Source organism: Phodopus roborovskii, unplaced genomic scaffold, assembly GCF_943737965.1.
Source record: "Phodopus roborovskii unplaced genomic scaffold, PHOROB, whole genome shotgun sequence".
Lineage (NCBI taxonomy): Eukaryota > Metazoa > Chordata > Mammalia > Rodentia > Cricetidae > Phodopus > Phodopus roborovskii.
Genome location: NW_026126517.1, coordinates 23629098 through 23643163, shown reverse-complemented (window position 1 = coordinate 23643163; position 14066 = coordinate 23629098). Strand labels below are relative to the sequence as shown.

Here is a 14066-nt window from a genome sequence, read left to right as displayed (position 1 = left end):
ATTTACAGCTTATAGTCCAACACAAGTGAAGCCAAGGCCGGAACCTGGCAGCAAAAACTGAAGCAGAGGCCAAGGTAGAGTCCTGACTACTGGCTTGTCTTTTCTGACACACTCGGCTACTTTTCTTACATAGCCCATGCCTAGTGCCTAGAGATGGCACTGTCCACAGTAGACTGGGCCTTCCTCCATAAATTAGTAACTTAAAAACCCCTCCCCACATGCCCATGGGCCAATCTAGAGAAACTAATTCCTGGGGCTGGAGTGATGGCTCAGTGGTTAAGAGCACTGGCTACTCTTCCAGTGGTCCTGAGTTCAATTCCCACCCACATGGTGGCTCACAACCATCTGGGATGAGATCTGGTGCCCTCTTCTGGCCTGAAAGAATACATGCAGACAGAATACTGTATGCACAATAAAAAAAAATTTAAAAAAAAAAAAAACTAGTGTAAAATAAAAAAGAAAGAAATCAAGTCCTCAGTTGAGTTTCCCTCTTCCCCAGTGAGTGTTAAGTTGACAAAAACTGACCTGCATAGATCCCAAGTCAAGGGACCCTTCCTCTGTTATCATGAGAGATTAGGTGGGTTCAGGTCAGGATGAGGTCAGAACTGATGTCAAGTGACACTATATCAGCATCCGGGACCCCTGGCCAGGCCTTTCTTGGTACCAGACAAATCTCAAGAGAGTGTTACATTCAAGTAGTCCCCAGACTGGCTTGTTTGGGTCCCATTTGCTGGCTCTGTGAGATGAGGGCAACAGCTTGTTCATCTGAAATCTGAAGGTGGGTTCCTTTCCCTATGGCCCCCAGTCCTGAAGCTGGGCATCTCAGACTGCCAAAAAACAAGGTCCTGAAGCTGGGCATCTCAGACTGCCAAAAAACAAGGTCCTGAAGCTGGGCATCTCAGACTGCCAAAAAACAAGGTCCTGAAGCTGGGCATCTCAGACTGTCAAAAAACAAGGTCCTGAAGCTGGGCATCTCAGACTGTCAAAAAACAAGGTCCTGAAGCTGGGCATCTCAGACTGTCAAAAAACAAGGTCCTGAAGCTGGGCATCTCAGACTGTCAAAAAACAAGGTCCTGAAGCTGGGCATCTCAGACTGTCAAAAAACAAGGTCCTGAAGCTGGGCATCTCAGACTGTCAAAAAACAAGGTCTTGTGCATCTAAGCCCTGAAAGCCAAGTTGTCAACTGCTCAGGGGACAGGGAATTTGCAGTGACATCCTGGAGCCTCCCTGCTCCTTCCTCCCATGCCATTCCCCCAGTCACTAGGTCTTCCTGGGGAGAGTTTCCTGTTCCGGCATTGAAAGGGAAGTCCTGGCCAGGAAAGCAGGCGGGCTAACTGTGGATCTTCAACTCTAAGCACCCCCGTGTCACCCCCAGTTCTGTGGCAGAACACCTACTGCAGCCAACCACTGCCCCCCACCCCATCCCCAGCTCTGTGAGTCACACAGAGCTTCCCCTCCAAACTCCTTCCTCCCACCCACCCCATCATCACAGCTCCTGACTCCAGCAGCCGTTCCCTGGGAACCCACAAGCCAGAAACAGGTGGGCCAACCACGGATCTTCATCTCCTCTCTCCTCTCCTCCAAATCCAATCCCCCGTTCCTACCCCCAACTCTGTGGCAGACCACCTACTGCAGCCACCCCCTCCACCCTGCCCACATCTCCAGATGATCACACAGATCTTCTCCTCCAACCTTTCTCCCTGTTCATCCTGCTATCTCAGCTGCCAACTCCAGCAAGCATCCTCTAGGAACCTGCCAGCCAAGCCAGTCAGAAATCAAGTAGGCCAATGAAGCAGTTCTTTGACCTCCCTCCTCTCCTCCAAATCCAGTCCCCAGTCCCATCCCCTCCCCAACCTCCTGTAGCAGACTAGCTGCTGTGTCCTCTCTGCTCTCTCTGCCCCTGTTCCCAGGGAACTAAGCAGATCCTGGTGGAATGTCTTGCTTTCCTTCCTCCTGTGAACCCCTCAGCACCTCACTCTGCCTATCCCCATTCCTAAGAGTCAGTTCCAGACACCTAGAAACACATCTTACCCAGATCCCTCAGTGGCCACACCTAGCAAGATCCCAGAATAATTACCTGCCAGGAAACACACAGCCACCAAACCTTCCAAAGAATAAAAGAGGACAATCGAAATCAAGGAACAAAACACCCATCCACTGAAGACAAGACCAGATCAACACTATTCACAAGCCTAGATGCTTAGACACCAGCATACAAACCATAACCAATAACAGCTAGGATATATGCTACCACTCAAGCCCAGCAACCCAGTAGGCCCTAGGATTGCAACACAGCTAAAGCACAAGACAGAGGCCTTAAAACAGCCTTATGACTATGAGAGGTCCTTACAGAGGAGATGAAGAATAGAGGAATCTATGAAAACACAAACAGTAGAAGGAAATTGATAAAAAAAAAATAGTTCAAAATATGAAAGTAGAAATAGTCAATAAAAAACCCAAACTGAGGGAAATCTGGAATTGAAAAATTTAGGCATTTGAACAGAACCCTCAGAGGGAAGCCTCACTAACAGACTACAAAGATAAAAAAGACAGAATGCCAGACATTGAAGACATTGAAAGAAAATGTTAAATCTAGTGTGTGTGTGTGTGTGTGTGTGTGTGTGTGTGTGTGTGTGTGTCCTGGCACAAAACATCCAGGAAATCTGGGACACTGTGAAAAGAATGACTCTAAGAATTATAGGAACAGAGAAAGGAAAAGAAACATAGGTCAAAGGCACAAAAATATTTTCAACAAAATCATAGAAGAAAAGTTCCCTCACCTAAAAAAAAGGGAAATGCCTATCAAGGTACAAGAAGCATACAGAACACAAAATAGACTGGACCAGAGAAGAAAATCCCCTCAGCACATAATAATTAAAACACCAAAGGTACAAAACAAAGAAATACTAAAAGCTTCAATGGAAAAAGACCAAGTAACATATAAAGGCAGACCTATTAGGTAACACCTGACTTCTCAATGGATATTTTAAAAGATAAAATGGCCTAGACAGATGTTTCACAGACTCTAAAAGACCACAGATAAGAGCCTAGACTACTACACCCAACAAAACTTTCAATCACAATAGATGGAGAAAATAAAATATTCCATGATAAAAACCAAACTTAAGCAGTAACTATCTATAAATACAGTCTTAAAGTAGGTGCTACAAAGAAAACTCCAACCTGAAAAGATTAGCCACACCCAAGAAAACACAAGGACTAAATAATTCCTGACCAGCAAATCAAAAGAGGGGAACACATACACACTACAACAACAAAATAACAGGAATCAACAAACACAGCTCATTGATAACTTTCAATATCAATGGTCTCAAGCCTCCAGTAAAAAGCCACAAACTAACAGAATGGATTCAAAAAAGGATCCATCCTTCTATTGCATCCAAGAAACATACCTCAATATCAAGAATAGACATACCTCAGCATAAAAAGATGGAAAAAAAAAAGATGGAAAAAGATGTTCCAAGCAAATGGATCTAAGAAGCAAACTGGTGTAGCCATTTTAATATTTGACAAAATAGACTTCAAAACAAAACTAATCAAAGGAGATAGGGAAGAACACTATAACAAGACATTGCAATTCTTAACATTATGAACCAAACACAAGGGCAATCAAGTTCATAAAATAACACAAAGCTTAATTCACATATTGTCCCTCACATTGAAGTAGGAGACTTCAATACCCAACTCTCATCAACACAGAGATCATCCAGAGGAAAACTAAATAGAGAAATACTGGAGCTGACATTATAAACAGAATGAACCTAACAGATATTTACAGAACACTTCATCCAAACACAAAAGAATATACCTTCTTCTCAGCACCTCGTGGAACTTCCTCCAAAACTGACCCCTTACAAAACAGGTCTCAACAGATACAACAAAATTGAAATTGAAATAGCACTGTGCATTCTATCTGACCACCACAGATTAAAGCTAGATATCAACAACAGCAGAAACCTTACAAACTCGTGGAAACTGAACAATTCACCACTGAATGAAAAATGGATCAAGACAGAAATTAAGAAAGAAATTGCTTTTTAGAATTGAATAAAAATGAATACACAACATACCAAACTTATGGGATACAATGTAGGCAGTCCTAAGAGGTAAGTTAACTAAGTGCCTAAAATTATTGGAGAGATCTCATACAAGTAACTCAAAAGCACACCTGGAAGATAAAGTTTTGTTGTTGTTGTTTCTAAAGAACAAAAAGAAGAAACCACACCCAAAAGGAGCAGGCAGCAAGAAAGAATCAAATGCAGGTCTGAAATCAATAAAATAGAAACAAACAAACAAAAAAAAATACACAGAATCAGTGAAGCAAAGAGTTGATTCTTTGAGAAAACCAATAAGACTGACAAACCCTTATTCAAATTAACTAAAAGGTGAAGAAAGAAAATCCAAATTAACAAAATTCTAGATGAAGAAGGAAATATAACAACAGATACTGAATCCAGGAATCATGAGGCCATACTTCAAAAGTTGTATTCTACCAAATTGGAAAATCTAAAAGAAATGGATAATTTTCTCAATGCATACCACTTGCCAAAGTTAAATCAAGATCGGGAAGCAATTCAAACCTAAAACCCCCAGTGAAATAAAAAATAAAAATAAAAAATAAACTAACAGCCACCCAGGGCCAGATGATTTTAGTGAAGAATTCTACCAGACTTTCAAAGAAGAGTTAACATCAAATTATTCCACAAAACAAAATCAGAAGGAACACTGTCCTTTTTATTTTACTAGGCTACAATTACCCTGATACCAAAACCACATAATGACTCAACAAAGAAAAAGAATTATAGAGCAATTTCCCTTGTGAACATAGATGCAAAATTTCTCAATAAAATACTCAGAAACTGGATCCAAGAACACATCAAAAACATCATCCACCATTATCAAGTAGACTTCATTCATCCCAGAGATGAGGGGTGGTTCAGCATGTATAAACTGATAAATGTATCATATAAACAAACTGCAAGACAAAAGCCACATAATCATTTCATTAGACGCAGGAAAGGCCTTTGACAAAACCCCTTCACTGTAAAAGTTCCGGAGAAATTAGGAATACAAGGGACATACTTCACATAATAAAGGCAATTTACAGTACACCCATGACTAACATCAACTTAAATGGAGAGAAATTCAAAGCAATTCCACTAAAAGCAGGAAAAAGACAAGGTTGTTCACTGTCTCCATACCTATTCAATATGGTACTTGCAGTCTTAGCTAGATCAATAAGACAACTGAAGGAGATCAAGGAGATACAAACTGGAAAGCAAGAAGTCAAAGTATCTTTAGTTGCAGATCATATGATAGTATAAGTAAGTGACCCTATAAATCCCATCAAGAAACTCCTAAAGCTGATAACCATTTCCAGCAAAGTAGCCGGATACAAAAATTAATTCACAAAAACCAGTATCCCTCCTACATACAAGTAACACATGGACTGAGAAAGGAATCAGGGAAATAACACCTTTCTCAATAGGTTCAAATAATATAAAATATCTTGGAGTAACTCTAACCAAGCAATGGAAAGTCTTGTGTGATAAAAACTTTAAGACATTGAAAGAAGAAACTGAAGAAGATATCACAAGATGGAAAGAACTCCCATGTTCATAGATTGGTAGAATTACTATAGCAAAAATGCTGTCCTCCCAAAAGCAATCATTATAAAAATTCCAATACAATTATTTGCAGATCTTGAAAGGAACATTTCCAGCTTCAAATAGAATCACACACACACACACACACACACACACACACACACACACACACACACACACAAAACCAATATAGCTAAAAAAAACAATCCTGAATAATAAAAGAACTGCTAGGGATATCACCATCTCTGACTTTAAATTGTACTACAGAGCTATAGTAATAAAAACAGCACAATATTGGCATAAAAACAGACATATCAATCAATAAATGTACATACTTATGGACACCTGACTTTTTTTTTATAAAGAAGCCAGAAATACCCACTGGAAAAAAAGACATCATATTCATCATTGAACCTGACAGAAAAGAAAGTAAGGAATGGCCTTGAATTGGCACAGGAAAAGACTTTCTGAACAGAACACTGTTAGCACAGGCACAAAACCAAAAAGCTTCTTTAAGGTAAAGAACACTGTCATTCAGACAAAGTAGCAGCTTATGGAATGGGAAAAGATTGTTACCATCTACACATCCAATAGAGGGTTAATATCCAAAATACTTAAAGAAACAACTAGCCCAATCAAACAGTTCTAAACAGAGAATTCTCAAAAGAGGAAACACAAATGGCTGAGAAACACTTTAAAGAAATGTTTGGGGCTAGGAGAGATGGCTTGGCAGTTGGGAGCACTGGTTGTTCTTCCAGAGGACCTGGGTTCAATTCCCAGCACCCACATGGCAGCTCACCACTGTAACTCCAGTTCCAGAGGATCTGACACCCTAACATAGACATACATTCAGGCAAAACACCAATGCACATAAAATAAAATAAAATGAAGAAAGGAAATTTCAACTTCCTTAATCATCAGGGAAATGCAAATTAAAAGTACTTTGAGATTCCATCTTACACCTATCAGAATGGCTAAGATAAATAGCACAGATAATCACTCATGCTGGTGAGGATATGAAATAAGAAGACTCATCCATTGCTAGTGGGAGTATGGTGGCTCCACAGGAAGGCACAAATCAATCTACCTCAATATCCAATATCCAATACTCTTGGGCATGTACACAAAGGATGCTCCCTTCATCCTTTTGCAGACACACTTTCTTAACCATGTTCATTGCTGATCTCTTCATAATAGACAGAAACTACATATCCCTCAACAAATTAGTAGATAAAGGAAATGTGGCACAGTTACACAATGGAATATTACTCAGCCATTTTTAAAAGATGAAATTATGAAATTCACAGGTAAATGGGTGAAACTAGAAAAAAACAACCCTGAGTGAGAAAAGCCAAACCCAGAAAGACAAATATTGTCTGTGCTCTCTTACATGTGAATATTAGCAATTAAATCAGTGATAACCAAACTACAGTCTATAGAACCCCAGAGGTTAAGAATAGAGTAAAGGACTTGAGGGGACAGATAGCTCTCCTTAGAAAAGGAAGATAGAACAGAGAACTATGGATTAGGAAGGGGAGGGTATTGGAATGGGAGGATCAAGTTGGGAGGGAGAGGAAGGAGATGGACAAGGGAGAGGATTCGGTGAGAGGCAGCTGAAATTAAGGACCATTTGAGGAATACTATGAAAACCTAAGACAGTAGAACCTTCCTAACATACATACATAAAGGCTATATAAATGAGATCACCAAATAATGGAGGAGACAGAACTCCAACTAGACATCTCTTATTATTAAAGATTCCAGAACTAAGGCTGGGTAACAGCCAATTGAGTTGTTGATCAAAGAGGTCCCATGAGAACCTCCAAACTACCCAAGCTGTTGCCAAGACAATAAATAGGTTGCTCTCCACAAACTGACAGCAAGCCCCCACTGCTGAAGACAACACCTACACAACTCATTGAACACGGAGAAGTCAAGCTGGTGCCTACACAGAGCCTTCACCCCTACATTCTCATGTCTTTGAAACAAGAAGGCACTCTGCCCACTACCCAAGGAGAAACACCAAGCCAGCTACAACCCCATGTGAGAATCGGGGCTTCTCCTTTTTTCTTTTTATCTTATTATTTTTACCTTATTTTATTTATATATTTTTCTTTCTTTTTACATTACAGGTCCTTTTCATGTATAGTATGGCTTCCAGTTTAGTTTTTATAGGTGGCGGGGAGCGGGTTTCTTTTTGTTTTGTTTTGTTTTTCAAGACAGGGTTTCTCTGTGTAACTGTCCTGGAATTCATTTTGTAAACCAAGCTGGCCTCAGACTCACAGACATCTGTCTGCCTCTGCCTACCAAGTGTTGGGACTACAGGCGTGTGCCGCCACTGCCTGGCTTTGTGGGATTTCTAAGTGTGCAAACAAATGGGTCTCTGCATCTTTATCTGTTTCTTGTGACTTTTCTTTGGCTCTTTTCCTTCTGTTTGTTTTGTCCTGTTCCAGTATGTTAGTTTTCTTACTTTTTTTTATCTTATCTTATTAGTACCGCTTAGAAGACTGCTTTCTAATGAGAAACAGAAAGGGGGTGGATCTGGATGGCAGGAGAAGTGGAAGGAGCTGGGTAGGGGGAACCATACTAGATACAGTCTATGAGGGGGAAATCCATTTTCAATAAAAGTCAAAAAGGGGGAAGCCCGTTCCCTATAAATGAGCCATATCTGTCCTTTAATTCCTCCATCTCCCAGCTGTGATGGGATCTTGCTGTTCAGGATGACCTCTTGACCCTGGCCATATTGTGTCTGTAATTCTGTCTGTAGTACATCCCATTGAAACATATTCCACCCTTTTGGAGGGTGCCTAAACTTGTCATGTAGACCAAACTGTCCATGAATCACAGGGAAGTGCCTGCCTCTGCCTCCTGACTGCTAGGATTAAAGAAGTGAGCCACCATGTCCAACCAAGAGCCAGCTTTTAAAAGCAGCCTCCTCCCAGCTCTCTGCTGTAAATGTCCTTCTTAGCTCCTACCCACCCAGAGCCCAGATCTTCCTTGGGAGCACTCATGGTGTTGTAACACAGTGCCTGGCACACAGAAAACTCAGAATTAACTTGGTATCAAATGAAAAAAATGCAATGTACTGTCATGTTCTGGATATAGAAATGCAGTTGGGACCATGTCCAGTCAGTGCCAGAGACAAAGCCAGAGCCCATTCAAAATGTGACCCCTGTTCTCTCTCTCTCTTTCTCCCCCTCTCCCCCCACTTCGTCTTCTGTTCCCGGAGCCTCTATGTCTCTTCCCTTCCTCCTCACTTCTCTTTCTAAATAAAGTCCTCATTTAAGCTCAAAAAAAAAAAAAAAAAAAATGTTACCCTTAACCATCACTAAGTCGAGCCAGAAGCCACAAGTTCCACATGAAGAACTTTTGTTTTGTTTTTGTTTGCTTGTTTCTCTATTTAGTTCTCGGAGTCAGGATTGTCAGGTAGCTCAAGCTGGTCTCACTATGCAGCTGAGAATGATGTTAAACTCCTGACCTTCCTGCCCCGCCTCCCAAGTACAGATATTACAAGGCTGTCCTACCACACCCAACCCAGTGTTTTCATCAATCACTGTAGGTGCCACACAGAGAACAATGTAGGGATACAGATGCACAGTTAAAAGAATACCAGCGGATCACCTGCTGTGAGCCTCACCCCCGAAGTCTACTTCTCCCCAAGTTAACCACCACCCCCACCTTTGTGTTAATCACTGCCTTGTTCTGTTTCATGTTTGTGACATTTTTTCTGAGTCTCTTGCCCTTTGCTTGCACAGCTAGCTGTGTGTTTACTGCTCCGTTTTCCAGAACCACACAGAACCCATGATCTTTTCACTGCTTGCCACTCTTCTGTTCATCTTCCCTGCACTGTGGAGCCCCAGCAGCCGCTTACCAGGACAGCCAGCCACAAAGCAGGCAGAGTCCTCACATCGCATAGCACCAGCTCTCTCCTAAAAGCCACTTTATTTTAGGCACTGAGTTAATAGTGTACAAATGACATGCACAGTAATGTGGAATTAGCATATGTCTTGATTTTTTTTTTTCCCCAGGAAGAATTTTGTATGTATGTGAAAAGTCAACTTGTTCTGGCCCTTTTCTGACAGGGCTGTTTTGATTCCAGTTGTCTGACAGCAGGTGATCTGACCTTGTGTTTGGAGGCAGAAAAGAGGCCCCAGGAGAGTTCAAAGAAAAACAGGCTCAGAGAACCCCACAGACAACCCCCCCCTTCTCCCTGGCCAGCCCTCACCATGGTGGCTTTGGCCCATGGCTGCCCTAGCCCAGGGACCCAGTGGCGACAGAAGCAGACCTACTTTGGTTTCCATGACAACTGCAGGCATCAGGAGGCGGACCAAGTGAGGCGCAGCCAACAAGGCAGCTGGTTTGAAGGGTGTTGATCTCTCTGCGGACCAGCAAGGCAGAACCACTAGGGACCAGCAGCAGCAACCCAGCCAAGAGGAGTCTTCAAAGACAGGCGTGCATAATCCCTGGGGACCAATCTGCATAGCTCACACACTCACCTGCCACCATCCTTCACCCATCCACCTAGACAGAGACACACACTGAGCAAAGTGCATCTGTACTCTACTGAGAACACACACTCACAACACCAAAAGCCTCACAGACTTCTACCTGGACCCACCGTCATATACACAAATTCAGCCTGCTGCATAAATGCTCACTCACACCCAGATGAGAGGATGTACAGACAGAAAAATCCAGGCACACACTCAAGATGCAAACGCTCATATGCACAGGTGACACTCCCAGAAACTTTACTTAATCTTAGTACACGTAAACCAGTTTTACAAAGAGAAAGCAGCTCTATTGTCACCTCGGCCCTTACCAGGACACTCTGAGATACATATAGCCAGATACAGAGCACAACTCCAAACGCTGACCGCTCTGAGGCACATGAGCCCATGCTTTCTGAACCAACTCAGAAACAAGGCTGCTCTTCCCTGCAGTGCTACACAGGAGCTGCAGGAGCTGCAGAGTCACACAAACAAAACAAGAGAACACATATCCTGCTTCTCCTGTCTCATGAGCCATGCCCCCCCCCCATGGAGGCAGGTCCTGAATCCTTATTGTTTATTTAGCGTTTATGTGCATATTCCCTTCAGAAATGCTAAAAGGACAAAAGTCCCAGCATGCTCCTGTTGTTCAGAATTAAAACTTAAAAGTGTGCTGAAGCAGGTGTGGTGGCACAACCCAACACTGAGGAGACAGGGGCAGGTGGATCTCTGGGAGTTCAAGGCCAGCCTGACCAACATAACAAGACAACAACAATAGGTGTACTGGCACCCAGTGTACCCCACATGCCCACAGATAAGCTCCATAATGCAAGAGGAGGCCTGATGCTTCCCATTCCAAACAGGCGAACAATGCCCAGAGCATGGAGTAGCTCCGTGGGTCACTGGTCATCTCCTGACCTGGTTGTAACACCTGACAACGATAGTGTCTGTCCACAGAGGCCATTCAGAACCCAAGGTCACAGAAGCACCATGGAGGGACACTCTGTTCCCTTGATTAAGACTCTCTGAAAATGCAGACTGCTAACACTAACACTGTCTCAGTCTTGTCTGGACAGCAACTTGTCCATCAATGGCAAACTGAAAGAGAATTTAGTGCACATGTGTGCCTGCGTGTCCCTACAACAGCATTAGCCAAATGTGTTGGCTGTATTGCTTCTGTACTTTCACACTGATAATGAAAATAATCTAGAACTCAAAATTCTCACGGACATTACAGAGAACCACAACCAATCAAAACGGAGGGAGAGCCGTGGAGCACAATCACAACAGATACATCTGTAAGATGACTCCTGAACCTAAGGCTCAGGAATCATTGCAGAAAAGGGAAAGATTGTAAAAGCCAGAGGATCAGGTGTTTCCTGTGAGACTGTCTCCTAGAAATATCTCCAGCCACACCCACAAAGTCTCTCCAACATGGCTGCCTAAGCATGAGCTGAACAAGAACAACTGTTAACATGGAGTGAGGAGAACCTATGAAGCCTCCTCCATCCTATGCCAGGGACTACAGGCAGCTAAGGAACGCTGAGGGCTGGTGAAAGTCTTCCTCAGGGAAGACCACAATAATTGGTTACCCAATCCCAAATGGTCATCCCTGAAAACATATACACATGTAACATTTTAAATACTGAGCCGGTTTCATTTATTTATTTAGGAACATACACACACCGTAACAACAGTGAAGGGGCCATGCATTTGAAAAGAGAGCAAAGGAAGCATGTGAAGGTGGGATCTAGGGAGGAGGAGGGAGAAAACAATGTAACTATAGTCTCAAAAAAGTAAAAGAAATGCTTTTTTTTTAATTCTCAGAGTTATTAAGATGCACAGTCTACCCCAACAGTTATAATTCAATAACTGCTTCGTGGTTTTATCAGTAATAGTATTAGCATTGTGGGGTGCTTGACAACACAGCTTCATACACCTCATTTGTGCTCCTGAGTATGTCCTCTGTAGCAGAAGGATGCAGTTCGAGGGGACAGTGCATATTTTAGCAAGACCCAGGCCTAAACAGCCACAGTCCCAGGGGAAGGGTTTGGGGAGCTTGGAACTTGGGAAGAACATGACAGCCCCGAGAGGGAAGGAGGAGGCTTGGGGGGGGGGGAATCACAGGTAAACAAGGACTGACAGCACAGGTCAGTTTAGTCACCAGCGCAGAGCAGAGGAAGTAGGCCTCTGCATGGAGACTGGGGGGGGGGGGGAGAGCGAGCGGGGAGGGGGCGCCCGGCCGCTAAGGGCAACAGTACACTGAGGCCGGGCTCAGAAGGCCTTCTGTGGCAGGCAAGCCAAGGACTTTGACTAGGAATCACCAGCTGTGGGAAGAAGTAAAAACTGTTCTATTGAAAACATTCGGGCTGGGCTGAGAGTATACAGTCTGTCTACCATATTTAGCACCTCCCAAAGTGAGGCGGCCTTTAATCCCCAGCTGTCATGGGTTGGAGGTAGGAGGATGGGAAATCCAAGGTCATCTTCAGTTACAAGTTTACGGCCAGCCTGGGCTACATTAGACCCTCTCTCAAATATCAATTAATTAATTAAGGGGGAAAGGAAAATAAAATCATGAAAAATATCTCAGGTAGCCAGCTGGTGGACACTGAAGCGGTACCACCTAAGAACCTCGTGTGTCCACAGGAGCAGTAGATTTTGTCCCGGCATGAACAAAGTCAGAGAACTGGTGACACCCCACATGTACCTCAGGGCCTGACCCACAGAAGGCTCTACATAAATGTTTCTTGAACTGCGTAGTGCCGCGGGGTCACACAAACAAAATGGAATTAAGAGTCGGGTGACCCAGAGGGCTAGTTCAGGCCTGGTATTGACTGGTTCCTGGACCTCGGCCGGAGATTTAACCTCTCCTGTTGTCGATTTCCACGCTGGTAAAGCGAATCCGATAATGCCCTGACCTCCCTGGCTTAGCTGCTGCGGGGCTGCGGCAGGAATTCGGGGCTCCGCCAGCCTGGAGCCACGCGGGCTGATCCCTCCAGAGCCCGGGACCAGCCTCGCCCCGGGACCAGATGCTAGGAGAGCTGGCTCAACCGTCAGCAATTACCTTCATCCCCACCCGACACCTGCGCTCCGCTTCCCAGCGTGCAGATGGTGCAATCTGTCCGCGCCGCCCGGCTTCCCAACTCCAGCCTTGCGGAGACCAACTGAGCGACCACAGCGCACCAGTGTGTAGCCAGCCCAGGATGCTAACGCTTGAGTCTCCGAGCCCAGCCCGAAGATGCTAGACAGGGAGCCCCTTCCCTTCCAAGAATAGTGCGCCCTCCAGAGTGCAGGCGAACAGAACATCCAGCTTCAGGTCCTCACAATCCCTCTAAACTGTGAGCAGGGAAGACAGAGGCCCCCTGTTTTTCTTGTGGAGAAACTGAGGCTCAGAGAGATCAGATGGCTTACAAAGGGGTACTCGCGTATTAAGAGATGGAACCAGAAAGAAACCTAAGTCTCTTCCTGTCCACTATTTGTCTAGAGCTGCAATAGTTCCAAGGACCACTCCAACAATTACTAGGCAAAAGGGGAAGTTTGCCATAGGGGTGTGTGTGTGTGTGTGTGTTTGTGTGTGTGTGTGTGTGTGTGTGTGTGTGTGTGTGTGTTTGGTGTGTGAGTGTGCATGCCAAATACACACACACACACACACACACACACACGCGCGCACACACACACACACGAGAGGGGAACTGTGCCTTTCAAATAATTGAAGATTAGTGGAGATCTGAGTCAAGCCTAAACCAAGATTCAATAATGATACACAAAGAGCTACCAAAAAAGGGGTGGGGAGAGCTGGCATAATGGTAAAGATGCTTGCTGCCAAACCTGAAGACTTGAATTAGATTCCCCAGAACCCACACGGTGGAAGAAGAGAGTCAACTCTTGCAAGTTGTCCTCTGGCAGCCATGGTCTATAATTCCTGCACTCAGACTAAGGCAGAAGAATT

General features: G+C 43.9%; 1 protein-coding gene and 1 pseudogene across 1 annotated transcript in view; both read left to right on the top strand.

Moving 5' to 3' along the window:
- The window catches only part of LOC127231406 (nucleophosmin-like), a 68552-nt pseudogene extending 55242 nt beyond the window's left edge, over nucleotides 1-13310 (top strand).
- Tagln (transgelin) overlaps nucleotides 1-14066 on the top strand; it is a 911813-nt gene that overhangs the window by 492577 nt on the left and 405170 nt on the right. The window lies entirely within an intron of this gene.